The sequence below is a fragment of the Chelmon rostratus genome, chromosome 17 (assembly GCF_017976325.1).
Source record: "Chelmon rostratus isolate fCheRos1 chromosome 17, fCheRos1.pri, whole genome shotgun sequence".
Taxonomy (NCBI): Eukaryota; Metazoa; Chordata; class Actinopteri; order Chaetodontiformes; family Chaetodontidae; genus Chelmon; species Chelmon rostratus.
The window spans coordinates 20,871,900-20,885,265 of NC_055674.1; the positions used below are offsets into that span (position 1 = coordinate 20,871,900).

The 13,366-nt window shown below is 43.1% G+C and overlaps 1 long non-coding RNA gene across 1 annotated transcript; it reads right to left on the reverse strand.

Moving 5' to 3' along the window:
* Positions 1-11,051: 11,051 nt before the first annotated feature.
* On the reverse strand, positions 11,052-13,003 carry LOC121621306. Its single transcript, XR_006007622.1, has 2 exons — positions 12,773-13,003; positions 11,052-12,006 (listed from the first exon to the last, which is right to left on the reverse strand). It is a non-coding gene; the product is annotated as an uncharacterized LOC121621306 (long non-coding RNA).
* Positions 13,004-13,366: the final 363 nt, after the last annotated feature.

Here is a 13,366-nt window from a genome sequence, read left to right on the forward strand (position 1 = left end):
ATGGAGACACCTATGTGATAATGGCCATACATCCTGAGTTGTGATGTGGATGCCATTCATGTGCTGCATGCATGTTATGAGTATGAAGATCATACAATACAGTTCCACCAAGACACGCCACCTCTTATTAAAGGAAGTGATTGAAGTGCTTGTTGCCTTGCTCACTGGAACATCAGCACGATCTGATGAAGGTGAAAACATTCATAGTTCACTCAGTTCTGTATCTCATTTCATTTCTCATTATTCACAGCTCATGTTGGAGCTGAGGAAGGCAGATTTACTGTAAGTATGACTGAATGCTGATGTAAGTACATGGTGTAGTTTTAGTTTTGAATTCTGACTGAACAGAATAATGTAAATAAACACTAAGAAAGTCTGATGACCATTTGTCTTTTACAAAAACATGTCTCCTCATCCGTACACCATGTCCATTAATGATAAAGGTGGTATTGCTAAATATTTGAAAAATAAATAAATGTTGAATGCTGAATGTTTGGATCCTGAGGCTGATTGTGAAAGTTGGGCTGAGACTGGTCGACCTAAAGAGTTAGCCAAAGAATTAGACAAAGAAAAACAGAAAAACATCACTGTCCACCTGGTGCCCCTGGCAACCATTTACAGCCGTGGAGGCCAACCACTGGTATACAAGATCCACAACAGCATGCCTCCGCTCCAACCTCCACCTACAGCCTTGAACAGCCAGCATCAACCTCCACCAGCAGCTACCACCGGAAAGATGGCATTTTGTAAAAGGTTAATAACAAGTGTGTCCTTAGCACACAGTTGTTTTCTGCAGAGTCTCTTCAGGGCTCCAGGTGGGGACTAGGAGTAGAGAGCTGTAGTGGAAAAACACAGCTTCATGGTCCATTAAAAACATTTCCACAAAATTTTGGCACTTGAGGGACACCAGATGAGAGAATCGGGCCTGTGGTGTGACCTTTACAATGTGTGGCCCCTCTACCAGATTGAATGAGGCTAAAAGACTCTAAAAAAACAAGAGCAGGAGGAAGTGTGAGATGTAAACAGTCAATCACATGGATTTGAATGAGGCACTTCTGTATTTAAACAGTTTGTACATGTAACCCACATAAACCAAGCAGCCAGTAAATGGAAGTTGGTGTAGTTACAGGATGAGATCAGCAGAGGGCGCATTGATAAGATCATTTGGTTGTCAACTGTTTTTGGAAGTTGTGATTTGAAATATACACCATCACTCTGCTGACACTGCAGTGTTTGACGGAAGACTTGACAGAAGGCTTCTCTCAGAGACGTCCACTGAGTGGACATGAAGATGAAGACCCCTTCACTGGAGACGAGTTCTCTGGCTTCAAAGCCAAGAGAACAATCTCTCAGTGAGGATATTATTCATTTTCGGTAGTTTTTATTCTCCAGATCTGATCTGTGGACTGCCTCAGAGAAGTCTTGCAGTGTGCCTGAAATGTCTGCCACTATCTAATGCATATTGTTGTAGTCAAGCTCACAAACAGACTCCTTCTCAGAAGGTGCTGAGTGATGCAAACTCTCCAGTCTATGTGTATAAGAAGTCCCTCGCGGATGCAAGAGACCCCCACGCTGAATAAAACAGTCTCACCATCCCACCCTCTCCTCCCGACTGTCTCGCCTGCTGGATTCATCAGGTGTCGCTCGTGCTTGTGTTCACAGATGATAAAACTGTTTGACTTTTAAGGAGGCAAATAGATGCAGATCTGGAGGTTTAGAATTGAGGTTAAATCTGACTGAAATGTTTTATCTTCCGCTCTGTTTCATTGTGGTTGACATCGTTAATCCGTTTCTGTGTTCTAAACATTTAGTTTCTTTAATGAGCTGCACCTCGAGCCTGAAGAGTTATTGTAATAATAATAAGATGACGATTTAGTGTGAATATTTGCTCCTGCTGGTCCCAGCGGACACTTGTTTTCCATCGGATGGAGAAGGACATGGGGACACCGTCATTGGTGTCACTGGTTGCATGGTGATACTTTCAAGCGTAATCAGAATGGGCTGCATCACAGGCCACACGGTGTTATGATGTTTTAAACTGAGTTTACTAGCAGACCTGCTTCATCACACCAGCACATTTCACCGTCTTCACAGTGACTCCAGAGAAATCCTCCCGAGTTCAGAGAGAAGTTACAGAAGTGGACCACCACAAAACCTTTCCAGTAAGTCCTCCATGCTCTGACACGCAGGCGCAGACGGTTCCTCACAGTGAAGGCTGGACGGATCCTCTCGCTCTCAGGTGACTCACAGCAGCTTCAGTGCGGCAACACTGATGGAAGAACTGAACACATCCTTTATGGTTAAAGCAGGTTATTACACAGGTTATTCATCATGATGCATTTAAGGAGCATTTAAATGTTGGAGCTGCTCCAGGAGGATAATTACTTTACACTTTATGCGGTCCTTATAAATGAATGAGCTGTTCCATCCGTAACAAGGCTTCAAATTTCAGAAATGAATCATGACTTTTGATGTAAAACCTTAATCTGTCTTGAAGTAACTTGTTACCAGAGCTGTCCAGTGTCTCTGAAATGTGGTGAAAAAATCTAAAGCTGCAGAAAATGGAGTCCTTCCTCGAAATTGAACTTGCTATAGAAACATCACTGATGTTCAGATCTGAACTGAAGGAAAAATGCTAATACCACAACATGGAAATACTTTGTTATACAAGTCGATGTTCAGCTGCCTTCAAACCTTACTGGGCTGAAAGAAGAGAAATGTAAAAGCAGTGTTAAAGGTAGAACTGGCTCCTTTCACAGAGTCACATCATTACAGAAGTATAATATTGGAGTATTTGTGTTGATGTGTGAAGCAGCATTTTATGTTGTAGTTGGTCCAGTGGAAGCCAATTATAACAACTTTATGTGTTGTTGAGAAGTTAAATACATGTAAAATCCATATCTGCAAAGTAACTACATCACATAACGATCTTGAGTTAAAGAGTAACATACATCCATAAATGAGTATAATATGAGGTGTGATATATGATGACACTCCCCACAACAGTGTCAAGAGTCTGACAAGCAGCTTTCTGTCAATGTGTGTGACAGGAGTCCAGTAACCAGCGATAGAACCAGACGTCCTGATGGAAAACAGGGCAGAGATCGACCGTGCTGTGGAGGAGATGGAGTGGGGAGAGGTGGTGGCCACTCACCAGGCGGCCATCCACGACCTAATGGCCAACAAGCCTAGCTCTCCGCCTCCTCCTTATGTTCCTGCCGAGCCCACCAACACCCACCCTTCAGAGGCTCCGGGTGGAGATTATGGTGGGTGCATCCCCCTGGGAGCAGCTCCTCAGGTGGTTGAGCAGCCAAACCCATCAATGGCAGCTCCCACCATGAGCTCCGGACCACCACTGTTCCCAAACATCATGGAGCAGCCAGGTCACCTGTACGGTCAGGCAGGTGTTTATAGGCAGGGACAGGTAAGATACTGAGTATAAGTGAGGCCACTAGGAGTAGATCAATACCCTTATTGATACGGATGCTTGTTGATGGTGGATGCTTGATGTCAGTGCAGAGTAATTTTAACATAAGATCACTTTGTTGTCCCGTCACGTGTGTTGAGCTGTTCACTCCTGTGTGGCTCTGCTGATCAATGAACTAGAAACTGCCAATTAGCCATAATTCAAAAGCAATCATTCAGGAGAGCTCAGTGCAGTGAAGCTGTCACGTGACTGTCCTGAAAATATAATAGATATGATAGACATTTATTGATAAATCGAAAATTAATTGGCAGCTATTTTGATTTTGATCATTGATCGTTTAAGTCATTTTTCATTTTTCTGATGTCTTAAAAATGAAATTTAAAAAAGCAGTTCAAAACTCCATAAGAAAAATGGCACATTTTACAACTCTTTAGCTAGAGGCTGAAGCTGTTTTCTGTTGAAGCTCAGTTGTATCAATTGTATTTATTTGCCTGGATATGCAAATGTTAAGATAAGACTGTGTGTTTGCGTGCATGTGTGTGTGTGTGTGCGTGTGTGTGCGTGTGTGTGTGTGCGTGTGTGTCAGGGTTTCAGGTGTCAGGCTGAGCTCAAGCGACCTGAAAATTAAACTGAATTGCAGGATTATTAGATCAGTGAAACAGCTGTGAAACAGCTCTGATACAAGCGTTTCAACAGCGGTTTGTCATCCAGAAAACCTGCTTTATTATTCAGTGATAACAGCAACGTCCATCCTCCACCACCAAAGTTTGGGATAGTTAGTGATTATTTGTGCAAAAGTTTTGAAGGCCCAAAACTTATTTGAATGTAAAACCTACAGCTCACAGGTGAATGTTACTTCACAAACAGCTCAGCTCACATGAAAACACACTCCTGACCTCTGTGACCCTCAGCAGAAACATTCAGACATATTCTGGTCATTTACCTGCGTGTGGCAGATTGTCCTCATGCGTCACAGCAGCTCATTTAAACAGTTGTTAGAATTTATAAGGGGGAAATCCTGCCACCTGGTGGACAGATGACACCAGTGCAGCTCGTCCAATAACCTGTTCTGTGTGTGTTCGTGTCTCCAGCATAATGCTGCACTACAGGTGAGGCTCCCTGACGGGTTCGGCCTGCTCTGTGTTGGACACCTGTAAGCAACACACACATACATGAGTGAGCACAGCTGCTGAGCTCCTGTTTGCATCGTCACACACACTCTTTCAGCTGTCGAATGACTTTATCTGCCTCTCTTTGTGTGTTTAGGAACGGAGAGCCGCTGTATGAGCTCCCACAGGTTTTCCCTCCTCCCGCCTCTGCTCCTTCACCCGACACCTCCAGCTCAAAGTAAGTTTGCTTTGGACAGTTAATTTCTATCAGCTGTTGTTTGATTTCAGGTCTCTGTTCTTTGTCTACCAAATAGATCTGCATGAATCTAATTAGAATCAGTGTCTGTTAATGGGGTTAATGCACAGACAAGGTTACATTTTTCACATGTCTTGTATTATTCTGATTATCTTCACATTTCCACAGCAGCAACATGAGCTCTCACTCTGTTTTTGTCCCTTAGCAAGAGACAGCATGAAAGCCAGCAGGAGGACGACCGGCCGTACATCAAGAAGCCGTCAAACGCCTTCATGCTGTTCATGAAGGAGCAGAGGCCCAATGTCGAGGCCGACGTCAGGAGGAGAGGATCTGCAGCTGTGAGCGTAGTCCTGGGTCAGAGAGTAAGTGTGCTGCTTCTGTATGTTCGACACACTCAGTGTCACAAACTTCATCCAAGTTTGGTAAAAAATAGTTTGTGTGCATATTTGTGGGTCTGTGAACATGTTTTGATGTGGGTTTGTAGTTATGTGTCAGTGTGTGTGTGTGTGTGTGTGTGTGTTTACTGACACTGTGTTGTCGTCTGTCCACAGTGGAAATCACTGTCAAAGGAGGAGCAGGCCAGATACCATGAGCAGGCCAAGAGAGAACAACTCCTCCACGCCCAGCAACACCCTACGTGGTCCACCAGTGATAACTACGTCAGGACACCGTGCTCACACATCACACACACATCACTACACTAGAGCTCGTGAAACGCAGTCGCTGCAAAGAGTCTCCATCAGCTGACACCTGATGGAGTGTGTGTTTGTTTTTGTTTCCAGGGCAAACAGAAGAAAAGGCAAAAGACAACGGCACCAACCGCAGCATCTGTGATGGAGGCTGCGCGCACATCCACCTAACTGGCCTCCCCTGCAGCACCTATTAAAACTAAAAAATAAATAAAATATATATATATAAACTTCATGTAAAGATCTGATTCTATTGAAATATCAAAGGGAACAGCAGCCACATGTTGAAACCAGCCAACAGGCATATGACCAACATATACAGCATACAGGTGGCTGCCACTGCTAACTGACATGTCATCTATTAAAAAGCATATTTAGCAGAGTCATTTTTATCAATGAGGGTGAGATAAATAACACAAACACTTCTCTGTATAATATGACTTGAACTCAAACAGTTTCAACAAAGACAGGTGGTATTGCTAAATATCTAAATATCTAAAAAAATAAATAAATGTTGCCATGGATCACAAAGTTTTCTGATGATAAACTTTGACCATAATGATACATCTAATATTGTTTCACCGTATATTTATTGAAGTCATTATATGAGTATAATTTTATGGACAATCTGTAAATGTACATGCTTGGATGGCAGAAACTGTGACTGAAGCTGGTATGGTGGCATGGTATGATGGCAGTGACTGTTAGCTGTTGCAGGAGGACACTGGTCCATGAGCTGAATGTTTGGATCCTGAGGCTGAGACTGGTCGACCTAAAGACTTAGCCAAAGAATTAGCCAAAGAAAAACATCACTGTCAACCTGGTGCTCCTGGCAACCATTTACAGCCGTGGAGGCCAACCACTGGTATACAAGATCCACAACAGCATGCCTCCGCTCCAACCTCCACCTACAGCCTTGAACAGCCAGAATCAACCTCCACCAGCAGCTACCACCGGAAAGATGGCATTTTGTAAAAGGTTAATAACAAGTGTGTCCTTAGCACACAGTTGTTGTTCAGATTTTCTGCAGAGTCTCTTCAGGGCTCCAGGTGGGGACTAGGAGTAGAGAGCTGTAGTGGAAAAAACACAGCTTCATGGTCCATTACAAACATTTCCACAAAATTTTGGCACTTGAGGGACACCAGATGAGAGAATCAGGCCTATGGTGTGACCTTTACAATGTGTGGCCCTCCAACAGATTGAATGAGGCTAAAAGACTCTAAAAAACAAGAGCAGGAGGAAGTGTGAGATGTAAAGAGTCAATCACATGGATTTGAATGAGGCACTTCTGTATTTAAACAGTTTGTACATGTAACCCACATAAACCAAGCAGCCAGGAAATGGAAGTTGGTGTAGTTACAGTATGAGATCAGCAGAGGGCGCATTAATAAGATCATGTGTTTGTCAACTGTTGTTGGAAGTTGTGATGTAGGAGCCACATTTAAGTTTATTTTGCTTGCACTCATATTTTGTTGTTTTCTGCATTTTGTGAGATTGCATCCTCCATAGGTGGTAAATGGTGCCACCACCACCGGGTCAATGGTTGCCAATTGCGCATGACTGGAGGAAGGAAGGCAGCAGGATACAGTCATTGACCTCGCCCGCCTACGACGCACGCTGCTCACCTGTGCTGAATATTGTCTTGCAGTTGTGCTATTTAATAGACTTTATCTTTTTTCATTGCATCCTTTTGTTTGTATTTTCTTTTATTTGTAATAAAATCGGCAACAATTCCAGTCAACTCATCTTGTTTGATTATTGAGGGTGTGAGTCTGACACTGTGAAATCTGCCTCCTGATCTAATGGGAAAACGGATAGGACTTGGGCTAAAGGAAAAGCCAAAACGTGTTTTTGCCATTACAGTTCGTCAATGACTACTGCAACTTCTGTGACAACTTTGGATCACGGAGAAAGTTTCCACTGCGCGCTGGAGGATCATAGGATCAGGATCAGGAAAAATGTCTCACATTACCAGGAGAATTAACATTTTGAATAATTTAATGACAGAGAAAGACTTTCTAGATGAAGTTAAACAAAACCTGATTAAGTTTGACGAATTTTTGGAAGAATTCAAAGCATGCACGCATCCTACGCGGACATGCTTGATGAAAGTACACGCGTGGAAGATGAGGAAAAATGGTATCAGCCGAGACTCGCGGATATTGTTTCTTTTATTGATAAGGTGTCGGAATGGATTGCATGTGTTGAAAATCCTAGCTTAAGTTACTTCCTCTGCCGAAGTGCACAAATCCGCCCCATTGAAACTTGACAATGCCCAGGCGGACCTCGACTTTCTCGATGCGCATCCGCATAGGTCCAGCAGATCGCATTCATCAACACGATTTGCATTAATGCAGAAGCAGATCGAGAAGCTTTATTGGGCAAAGTGTCTAAATTGCAGCAAAAACACGCAATTGAGGAGCAGGAGGAAATATTACGCAAACAAAGAGAGGCGCTGGAGCTTAGCGTCGAATTGGACGCCGCCAACGCAAAGATCAATTACTTAAAGGCTGCTGAAAAGAATACTTTCGGTCCCATTCCGTCCGATTTGGATACAGCTCATATGTCTGTGCTGGGTGAAGGAGCGTCACAAGCTGCACAATTGGATGAAGACTCGGAAAGTTCAATTTCTTTTCATGAAACCCCCTCAGTCAAGCCCAAAGCAAGTGCTGCTCATGTTAATTTCCCCCTGCTTAACCTAGATTCCAGCAGACCTGCATCCCACCCTAGGCCCACTAGCACTGACCAGGTGCAGTACACATCAGTGCAAGTGCACAGTCTTCCCTATGGAGGTGACTCAAACATTTCCCATCTCCTAACTCAGTCAGCTGCATGGCATCCTTATCCCACTCAACCAGCTGCAAGCCACTCAATCTCAACCTCCACAGCCACCGCAGCCTCATTCTCAGATCCCACCAAGGCCTCAGCTACAGCCTCATCTGCCGCAACAGCCTCAGCCACCACCTCAGCCTGATCTGCAGCCTCAGCCCCCACCATGGTCTCAACCGCCACCGCCTCAGCTACAGACCCCACCGTGGCCTCAACAGCCATTGTCTCAGCTTCAACCACAGCCACCGCCTCGGCCTCAGCGACAGCCTCATCGCAGCCTCAGCCTCAACTACAGCCACAGCCTCAGCCCCCACCATGGCCTCAGCTTCAACTGCAGCCTCGACTGCCGCAATTCATGAAAAGGGCCCATAGAGACAAGCTAAGCACATACATGCAGAGGCATACTGTCTGTTGTCAGCTCTATCTTTGACCCACTCGGCTTTCTTGCTCCTCTCATTCTTCCAGCCAAGCAGCTGCTACAGGAGCTCTGTCAGGCAGGCTTTGGATGGGATGAGCCATTGCCACAGGTGATATCAGAACGGTGGATGGAGTGGATCAGCAGCTTGGAGATGATCAAAGACTTCAGTGTGCGCGTAGATTGCTGTCTGAACAGGCGAGTGACAGAGCCTCTGAAAGGAATGGAGGGGCAAGCTGGACTGGTAAGAACTGAAAACGCCGCCGTTCAAAGGCCAATATGCAAGCAACGGCGGTCCACTCTCTTTCTTTGAATTTGTGGTGCAAATTTGGGATCTTGTAGCTGGTTCCACAGGTCTTTGTAGTGTAGAAAATATCCCAGAAATCGGTCAGACGGTCCCTGATGATCTCACTCCCAACTCCAGCCTCAACTTCTCCACGTTCAAGCACACGTCTGATTGAAATACTTGCATCAAGAAAGTTTTCGTTTGAAAATGCTTCAATCGTGTCCATGAGACACTGTGCTTTGCGGATTACAATGACTTCTTCCTCCACCACATTTTCAGGATTTGCAAAGAAATCTGTGCTGCTGGAACTCTGTTCATTGTGAAGTGCGGTGCTCGGTTGTTCGCTGGTTACTGACCAGTGTGCATCTAGATTTTCTTCTGTTTCCTCCACAAATACTATAAGATGCTCTTCTTGTATTGGTGGGTATGTGAGTCTTAGCGAGACCATCAACGCATTCGTAATGCCTGTTTGTCCGGTGTCCTATAATAACTACATCATCAATTGATGCATCTGTGAGAGGCTGGTCTGATGTTGTAAAAGATGGAGCAGATTGGAGTGTTGAGGTACTATTGGGACTGCTACAAGAGAGAGGCCTTCTGCTATTCTGAGGTCTTTTTTGACAGGACAGACCAGCGGTGGGCTGGATGAGGGTCGTGATGAATGTGGAGGCGGTCCAGGTTCACTGTATGGGACAGGTACATGGGGCATGTCTGAAACTTCATCACAAAGCTCAGGATTACTGTACTCGTTTCCCTTTGTGCAGAGGTATACTCTAAGGGTCTTGTGTTGAGTTTGCTCAATCAAATTTTGGAGCGTGACACTGCCTTCAATGGGTTCCCCCAAAACAGTGACAGAAAGCATGCAGTCAAAGTCCTCTAATTTCCCTTCAACTGATGTGCCACCAGGGAAAAAGTGTCTTTCCTCTTTCTTATAGTGGATACCCTCTCATCTTTATTTACAATCATTTTTCCTTTTCCACCCCCAGTAGCCCTTCTGACTTGTTTATACACAGTGTCTTGGTAGTTCAACCAACCAAATTCAACTTTCCTTGTCTTTTTTAAAGCATTCCTGTTTCCACAGAGTGCAAACCTTGATTGACTGCTGGTGGTTGCAGTGACTGAGGCGGCTGATTGAAGTTTCATCTTCTCTCTTAAGGTACTGATTAACTTTCTCTTCCTTTGCCCTGTATCCTCCGATTCACTTGAGAATAACCTTTCAGTTTTTGGCAAAAACACGGTCTCCATATCGTGGAATATACATAGAGAGCTTATCTTCTTCAAGGAAGATCTTATCTTCATTATTCTTTGCACATGTTCCTGTTACACTGAAACCTCAGTAGTGTGTATGAGACCATTTCAGTAGTGTGTGTGAAAGGTATTTCTGAATAATCATATCAGCATGCAATGTCTTTAAATATACTCATTCTTTTTGTTGTTTACCATGTCCTCTGCCATTTGTTTCAGGCATTCCTCTGGAAGTCCCCTTTCTCTCAAGGCTGACAGAAACTGGTCCATCTGTAGATTTTCAAAACCCAAGTTATAAATCATACTTCTTAGCAGCTGTAAAAAGCTGTCACCTTTAAACTGCTGGCTCTTCATTAACTGGAAAAACAAAAGCTGAACTAATATACCAGTATTTTTAATAGCCATGTTGGCTTTAAGTTGACAATTGACACGCATTGTTCTGAACCACTAGCATGATGTAAATACGACACAGAATACACTCAGCACTATCAGGGTAAAAAAAAATCAACAATTGATGAAACGTTATGTTATTTGCGTCTCACGTCGAAGGAGCCATATTCTTGTTTCCCTTTCCCGTTTCATGGCTTCAGCCTATTATACTAGGGCCAAGAAATTATAATTTAACCAGTGTTTCTGAAATAGCTGTACAAAGCACCTGTGGCTGTGACCATCACCAAAACCGACATCAGCTATTCCTTCATCAAGTCTGTCTGTCTGCATCCATCCACCAACCATCTGAAGAAATGCACATTTCATATCTTATCGATGATCTGAAGGAGCAAGGCATGGTGGTGGTGCTTTTTTATTAACCTTTATTACAGACCACAAACAATGTTGCATGTTCTCTCTTTAAACCCAAATAATAAAACATTCAAAGTATAAATAATTTTAAACCCAGTTTACTGTGAAGCTTTGCACTTAAATTTATCTTCACAGCAAGATTTTGTTAAGACCGCTGCATGGGTCCACAGTGATTAATCAGTCTGACTCCTCAAATCTGGCAAAAACTTTGTAATTTCTCTCATCCATATGTGGCGAGACGGGGGTGATGAAGTATAAGAGTTTCTGGTCAGATTATACACTAAAGTCAGATTATACACTAAGCCACCTGGGGGATTTCACCCCAGGAAGTTTCAACCAAATTCACCTTTAAGGCACACAGTTCACTTTACTCAAGGCAGGAGACACGTTTCCGTTTGTTCTTTATGTAACCCTTATTACCATGTTATAACAGCACAGGTAAGTAATAGTCAATGCTAAGACATGGACCAGTAATTGAAGACTATAAGCTACTTAGAGCCCTTGTTGTTGGTGAAGTTAAAAGACACAGACAATGGTTTGAGTTTTTTGTGTGGCCACTTGTTATTAATAACCAATAACACAATGAAAATACAGATAGTTGCAAGGCATTCAATGAAAAATAACTAATAACAAAATAAAACCCTTTGTGTCCCAAAGTTACTGTTGGGGCCCTTCTTTTCCTTCGGCTCCCTGTCAAGTGTATCAGTGTATGTTTGTTCTGTCCAACCACACAGTCCGTGAGGAAGGGGGAATGAAAGAATCCTTCTCCACTCTGAGTTCAGTATCAGTCGTTTCGATGCGGCTCGCCACCCAGCTCACGCTGGGTATCTCGGGATCTCTGAAACTTCACACGAAAACCCAGCTGGCAGCTCTCCACTGGACGGTGGGATGTGGATGGGACGTCATTTACTGATGTCACAGGGGAAAAAAACAAAACAAAAAACCTGACCTACAAAGAGGTCAGAGGAGATCCAAATAACATGTTGATTATCACCAATCAATAATAATCCTTCACATTAATTGGATTAAATCAAGCTCTCAAAAAGTTCAGTTGTACAAAAAAAATCTTCAGTTTAAATATTAACTTACAGTTGTGAAAATATAAATACATACAAGTGCATTTTATAATTAAATTCGAGTACTGTAACTACATTAATAACAGTTTCAAGATCTGAAACAGTCCTAATTAACACAGAAAATAGCATTTTACAAAAACAAAAGAAAGAATGCATAGTACCCTCTCATTTTTGTAGAAAACTGCATTAAATTCAGAGAAACTCATGGTAATTTAAAGGCATTAAGGCCTACTGTGCTTATATGTCTCCCCTTGCACCGCTAACAGTGAGAAACTGCACCAAACATTCACCTCTGCATTTACCACAGCACATACACACAGCAATAGACTCACCATCATCTTATTTTTTTCCAACACATGTAGTGAACGACAGTTCAGAAAGATATTCTGAAGTAAACAGTAATCAAGAACAATCAAACGATCATTTGCACATGACACCAAATGAGCTAAGTGGTTCTGCTTCAGTCGATGGCCATTAGCATCACAACACACAGTCTATAGCGTCTATAGCACCATTAGCACCCTTTTTTTTCATGGCTATATAACGCGACTTTTTAGCTGCTTTACACTAAACAGGTCATACATGAATAGAAAATGCATTCCAGGTTAACCAAACAGGTTAAAGGGCATTTTCACTCACTAAGTTATCAAGCTAGGAGCAGTTTCACCATTTACCCTCGCCAGGTCGGCGGAAATCGTCCGATCTCACGGAGCTCTACAAAGTTGAAATGTTAACAGTATACCGGTCAACCAGTGCTCAACATCAAAAATTACTACAACTCAGTTTGGAACATTATTTTCATGTCTTACCCCGTGGATGGCAGCAGTTTTACTCGCGGTTTGGAGCAGATAGCATATGAGGCAGCAGAGGTAAACTTGACTGCAGAACCGGAAGAGGAAACCAGACGTGACCCTGCGGGGATGATCACGTGAGCCCACAGGGGTTCACTGATTGGCTCCTTCTACGAAGCCCTGTGCAACAACTCGTTTTTTTCTATTTATCCTTTTCTCCATTTAACCACTTTTAACAGTCGTTGGTGCATATAAATCAATTTTTAAGGAAAACGGCTCTTGTGTGTTTCTTTTAAAATCTGCTACATATATTGGACAACTAAAAATGCATGTTTTTTTGCGTTTCAGAATTGGAAATAGAATGATTGGAAGTTACGCGGACACTGAAACCCACACAATGAATTTAAAAAGCACAAAGACCATATATCAAATGTTGATTTTT